We start from the raw sequence: 6,879 nt of genomic DNA, 5'->3' as shown, positions 1-6,879 counted from the left end.
TTTTAGAATATTTATTCAAAATGATATTTTACTCTTGTACTCAGATTTTTTTTTTGTTCGTTTGTTTCTAGATTTTGTGACATGAATATTTCAGTGCTGCTTTATTTTGTTCTGATGGATTTCTTGTTTCTTGCTTGTAAATTGCCTTTTTTATTGGTATAAAGTCAATGGGAATTGCTGTTTATAAATTAAAATGCTTCTAAAGCACACACCCTGTCTCCATATGTTGAGTTTGTTTGTCTAATGTGTATTCTGAAAGAAATGTGAGTTTTCACCACTAGCCCTTCAAGTGATAAATGTCTTTTTTTCAGTCCATACAGTATAGACTAGAGATTTGGGGGCCTCTGGCCTTCCATACTCACAACCTTAAGTCATAGACAGAATGCCAATGTTGGGATGATGTGGTTTGTAGCACCACAACCTCTGAAGGACCAAATATAAATATAATTCTCTCTAGTTATTTAGATTGCAATCCTATACAGACCTGTCCAGTAGGGAAAAGGTCTCATTGAATTTAATGGGGCTCGGGTCTGAGCAGCCATGCTTCTAGTCCAACACTAAAACCACTACACCACACCTCTGCTGAAATCAGTGGAGTTCACTAATACATGTGTATGAATATACATGCAGATGTATACATACATTCATGTGTATACATGCAAATGAATATGGCTTTGCAAGTAGAATGGTCAGTGCTTTGGGGACACAGGGAAATAGCTTTGGCCATCCTCCTCCTCCTCCTCATATTACAGCGCAGCTGAATTCAACTGCAGTTGCATCATAGCTATCTTAGGCTTGCTTGCCACATTTGGTTAATGCAAATTAAGCCAACTGCGTCTGTGGTTCAACGGGGAAAGTTATTTTGAAGGTGAATTTAATGGCGCGCGGAAGCTATCCATAACGGCAGAAGCCGTAGTAGCATAATGTTCTAGGTCCTGGAGAGGCTTCTGCATGGCATATTCATTCATCTTACAAATTACTTTTCCAATTCTGGTATTCTGGATATGCATGGTTTCACTTAAGTGCTACTCTATGTGTCACTGCAGCCAATGAACCTTGTGGCCACTTTTGTGATGCTCAAGGAAGTGTTGTAGATACATTTACTAAACAAAACTCCTATGACCCTGGCTGAACTTGAAATGGGGTGTCTTGAAAAGGTTATTTCTTCCAGACGTTTTGCACCTCAAAGGACAAGAGTTTGAACTATAGTTTATTCAAACAAGCTAGAATAAAGCTGACTTCTTCACTAATTAAAGTTTAAACTAAGATGATCCAAAGCTTGTGTGTGTAACATTAATCCAAATGTTTGGACAATAAAATTGTTCCAGTTTTATTGGTGCAAGTGGGTGAGGATAACATATATTTTGCCACCAGGAGCATCTGATATATTCCTTCTACGTTGCATAGCTAGGCAGCGAAAGGATACAGATGTTGTCACTGTCCAACAAACTACTTGCCTTCTTACACAACTATGCCCAGATTTGTGCATCTAAGCAGTACTTTTCTTCTGTGCCATTTGCATCTTCACAGGCAACATTTTTCTCATTGTAGATTAATAAAGCAATCGGTTGCCATTTATGTGCCATTCATGATGGTGATTATTCATCTTCTTCATATCGATGATAGAAAGTAAAGCTATTAAAGACTTCTGAAAGAGTGGAGTGAAAAGGCAACCAAGTTGGTTTGTGGTTTCCTCTGATCAAACCACATTCTGACTGGTGCTATCTTCAGGCATATTTTGGAAACTGAGCAGAATTGCAGTTCAGGATTCTGGGACGTGACAAGATGTGATGGGGACATGATGCCAATGCATGCAGCTTCACAGCCATCTCTTGGTCTCCATTACCCTTCACTGATAGCTTCACAGTAAGTCCAGCCTTGGATTTGTATAAAGTTTATTCTGTGTTATGTTTTCAGCTGACGGCATTATGCAGTCTCCATGAGTTTGTAGAAACTGCTGTGGGTGGATAGAAAAGGGGAGCAAGAAGAGTTACACTTGTAAATGTTCTGTTTTATATCCAAATATGCTATAGTAGTGATAAAAGAATGCAGATGCTGTTCAGAAGCACAGATCTGTACCATCATCCACCGCAGTGGCTATGGACATGGAAGAAAAAGGAGAGAAGGAGAAGAATATAACTAATGGTAAGCCACTGTGTGCCTTCAAGTTGTTTCCAATGTATGGCGACCCTAAAGTGAAACTACAGTGGGTTTTTCTTTGCAATATATGTTTAGAAAGGGTTTGCCATTGCCTTCTTTGAGGCTGAGAGAGTGGGACTTGCTCAAGGTGGGCTTCTATGGCTGAGTAGGGATTTGAACCCTGGTCTGCCATTCCTAGTCCAGCACAGCACCCAAACTGCTATACCAGTGTTTCCCAAACTTTGGTCATCTGGGCGTTTGGGACTTCAACTCCCAGAAGCCCTAGCCAGTTGGGCCAGCAATCAGGAATTCTGGGAGCTGAAGTCCAAAACATCTGGAGTATCAAAATTTGGGAAACAATTCACTATTCACAATGCTGGCTCTTATAACTGCATAGCACAGATATGATCGTTCTTTAAGCAGGTCCATTTAAATCAACAAGACGGGTTCGTCATGACTGATTTAAGTCCTATTATTTCCACTGTGTATGTTGTATGTATGCATTACAGTTCTTGTTCCAGTTCTTAGATCGCCCTGGAAGAGAGTGAAAAACTAACAACCCTCCAAATATTGTTGAATTTCAGCTTCCATCATCTCTTCCCTCTCTATCAATCAGTTGTGTGTGGCCACTTGGTTTGCATTTAGCTATTTTTGGTGTGTTCCCCCCCCCCCCCCCCCTTTTTAACCCCCCCAGACCTGCCAGTCTTGCTCTTGTGTGGGAATGGAATACATGCGCATTGACACTCCTGGGCATCAGGGACACAAGTGTCCTCCATAGGATTGTTCCGTTTCCTGCAAAAATAATCTAAACCAGTGGATAGCACTGCATTCTCTGTCATTGAAAATGGTGACATGTACACTTGAGCATGAAAATCTACCCAAATTTGCCACGCCTCCCTAGGAAAATGCTATTATGGCACAACGCACCCTGGAATCCAATGGAAATGATCTTCTTTCTTGCCACTAGATGGTGCAGAAAGATCTAGGAATTGTTTCCCTTTGGTCCAGTCACAGAGAAGTTGTGTACATTAGGCCTTTGTTATCTGTTGCCTTAACATAACAGAGACAAATTTTCAGAGACAGGAAACGCCATTTTGAACGGGGGCACAGAGGAACAGAATGAAAGAGTACATTTTTAATGTCTTTAAGGAATGCCTTTGTTTCTCTGCATCCTTCTGAATGCAGAAATCCTAATGTGCTGCGCATGTTTGGCATTTAAGTCTGCATCACCTATGAGACAGAAAAATCAGTGGGAAAGTCCTGTTGGGTCACACACACCTACAAGAAAAAGCTTTTTAAAATTACATGAATTACATCATTTATTTTACTATCCTAAAATAGCTTTGTTCCAGCGAGCATGAAAAACCCTAACCCTGATTTTAGCCCCAGCTTGGAAGTGAAGGAAATAGCAGCATGGTTTTGGAGGAAACCCATTTCTCACCTTCTCACTGAAAGGGAATAAGTGAAGTTAAAAAGAAAAACACATACATACAGGAAGGATGCAAGATATAAACTTTTATTGGGTGGCATGAGAACAACAGAAGAGGTAGGAGTAAAAGAGTACAGTTAACAGAGAAGATGGCCTCAGTCTTGGTCAAAGAACCTCAACCACCAAACAGTTAATATAAACTCCCCAAAGCAATTGTCAACCAAACCTCCCAGCAACCCCCAAGAAACGTTTACAGCACTTGGAGAATTATGGGCATCTTTCATCATAATGATCTCACCCCGCTTCTGGTTATCAATGCAGTACTTACAAAGCCCACCACAACTAGTGTGTGACCAAATGAGTAATGAAGAAGTTAGATCTGAGTAGCATGAGCAAAACTGTAGCATGAGACTGTTGAGAAGAGAGGAAGGGTCTCCCCTTCGGAGTCGAAGAAACAAAAGAAAGCTTAAAAATGCCAGGGAAGGTGGGCAGTAAAAGCAAACCAACCAACAAATATCTGGTTAACCTCTTGGGTGGCAAGGAAGAGCAAAGACCAAAAGCAAAGGTTGGAAAGCCAAAAAAAAAATGATGTTCAGAAAGAAGCCGAGGAACAACAAGAACGAGCCGACAAAAGCTCATTGATGGTCAGGATAAAACAGCTGATGTTTGGGAATAAAATTCAGAGAACGGGGAGCTGAAAGCCAAGTGTGCCATAGGCTGCCTTTGCCTGGTTTGCCCTTTTTCTGTTCCTTTGCTGTCCGTTGTGCTTTGTGTACTTTGCAGCTGTTGCCTGCAGCTGCCACACCTACATGGAGAGGAAAACTCGGGTGAAGATAACAGAAGAGGCAATGGGGCAGGGAGATGATGGTCATAGCAAATCAAAACACTGTTCCACATGTTGCCATAAACTTACACCAAATGGTATTTTTGTTAAAAAGCATTTAATTCATATCAAACGTCAGTTCCAGTATCTGAAGACACCTTGAAATGTATAGCCGTGTCAGTCTGTAGAATCAGTATGCGGGGGGATCTTGTAGAACCTTTGAGGCTCACTGAAAGAAAGAAGTTGGCAGCATGAGCTTTCGTGTTTTGAAAATGACTGGCATAGTAATCCTCACCATCAGACAGACTGGACTTATTGTACTGTATATCCTGTTATTAGCTATTATTTTGCCTCTTTTAAGTGTAGGAAGGATATGCACTTAACTGAAGTTCGACTTCAGATTTGTTTTTTTATTCTGTTTTACTGCTGCTTATCACACTTTGTGTTTGTTTTATGATAAAAAAAAGATCAATGCCGACCTTTAATCCAGAGAAAACAGCAAGGCTAAAATGTGTATACGTCAGTTTCCAAATGCATTCTCGATAAGTGCATCTGTGCATCTCCAGTCCAAAACACACTGCAGAAATAATCCAGTTTGAGACCGCTTTAACTGCCCTGGCTCAGTGCTGGGGAATCCTGGGAACTGTAGTTTATTGTGGCCCCAGAGCTCTGTGATAGAGAAAGCTCAATCTCTCACAAAACTACAATTCCTATAATTCCCTAGCATTGAGCCAGGGCAGTTAAAGTGATCTCAAACTGGATTATTTCTGCAGTGTGTTTGGGACGTCTAGTTCACATTTAGGTGTCTGGAACCCACAACCTCAGACAGCTATAAAGCCATTTTCTTTCTAATTTTTTGGATTGAGATCCTTATTCTCAATCTTAGATTCTGTTTAGAGGTCCTTCCCATGAATCCTTGTGGACAGATCTGCTTTCCGTCTATTTATAACTAACAGCCATATACTAGAACACACCATCTCATTCATTCATTCATTCGTTCATATATATATATATATATATATATATATATATATCAATTGTGCATAACTAATATTGATTTTTTTTTTCTCCGCAGAGTTGTCGATGATCCCTCCTTTCTTGACTAGTTTAAGTAATGTCATTCCATGCCTTGACACTTGCTCCTTCTTGCTTCTTCTAATTAAATCCCATTTAATCGTGCTGTTTCTAAAGCATTTGTATGTTTTAAACTGCCTTTAAATGCAGCAGATAGTTTCATTCTACTTTAAAGTTTCTCTTTGTACGTTTTAACTATATAGTTGTTGTTGTTGTTGTTTTAATTTGTATGCCTCCTTGAGTTCCCCAGTTTTGAAGGGGAAAGGCAAGTACAAACTATGTAATAATAAGAAGAGGAAGTCAAAAATGGAGATTTTTGGTTGTAATCCCGCTTCGATCCGTTGGGAGAAGCGGGAAAATACAAATAAACTTATTATTATTATTATTATTATTATTATTATTATTATTATTATTATTATTATTATTATTATTATTGAAGAACAGTGTAAGTCTATACCAAATATAACGCTGCTTTTCTTATTTAGTTGGTGGTTACTTTTGGATAAGCTTTCCCAAAGCTGTTTCCTAAACTCCAGCACCAGCTTTATCTTGCAAAGCCAAGTATAGATATTTGAACCTTTTAAAAATAGGTTTAGACTTCTTTCTTTCTCATTAATAAGTGGGGAAGTTGTTGTTTCTCCTCCTTTTCCCCAGCTTATCCTTTTGTTTTTGCTACTTTTGGTTTGCTTTATTATTATTATTTTACTGCAGCTCATTTAAAAATGTGTCCTCCTCTCTTTCAGGACGTCGTACCAAAATGTTAAGCCACAGACTTTCCAAGTCAATGCAACAGAAATATTACTTTAGTGACAACTTCCCGATGTTGGCTTCCTTACTTCATCTCTGACTTGAAACTTGGGTGACGACACACAACGTCTTGCCTAATTTCGAAGTGTCTTGTCTAATACTGAAATAACCCAATGATTTAAGGTTGACGCAGGCAGAAACGCCGACGTTTCGTCATTATGAAGCTGGTCCTCTGCATCCACGGATTTCGCCATCCATGGTTTGAAAAAATTCCCCTAATAAAACAAATCCCAAAAGGCAACTCTTGGTTTTTGTCATAAGGGGACACCATTTTGACTTTGAGATTGGGTCTTGAGCATCCAAGGATGCTAGTAACGTTTGCAGTGATCGAAGTAAGGTGAAGACGAAAGGGAGAAAGCGGGACATTTTAAACGGAGCTGGGAAAGTGGCAAGAAAGAGGATTTAATGGGACTCTTGGAGAAAGTGATGCACCCCCAAAGGACACACTTGTTAAGGATAATGTGCGAAAGTAGCTCAAGACACATTTCTTTGCCTTAGGATGGCAATGGCAAACCCTCTCTGAGGGAACTTGCCATGAAAACCCTATGATAGGTTTGCCTTAGGGTCGCCATACACACAAGAACAATGGCGACAATGCCCCTACTTG

The sequence above is a fragment of the Sceloporus undulatus genome, chromosome 7 (assembly GCF_019175285.1).
Source record: "Sceloporus undulatus isolate JIND9_A2432 ecotype Alabama chromosome 7, SceUnd_v1.1, whole genome shotgun sequence".
NCBI classification, from domain to species: domain Eukaryota; kingdom Metazoa; phylum Chordata; class Lepidosauria; order Squamata; family Phrynosomatidae; genus Sceloporus; species Sceloporus undulatus.
This window is presented reverse-complemented; position numbering follows the sequence as displayed.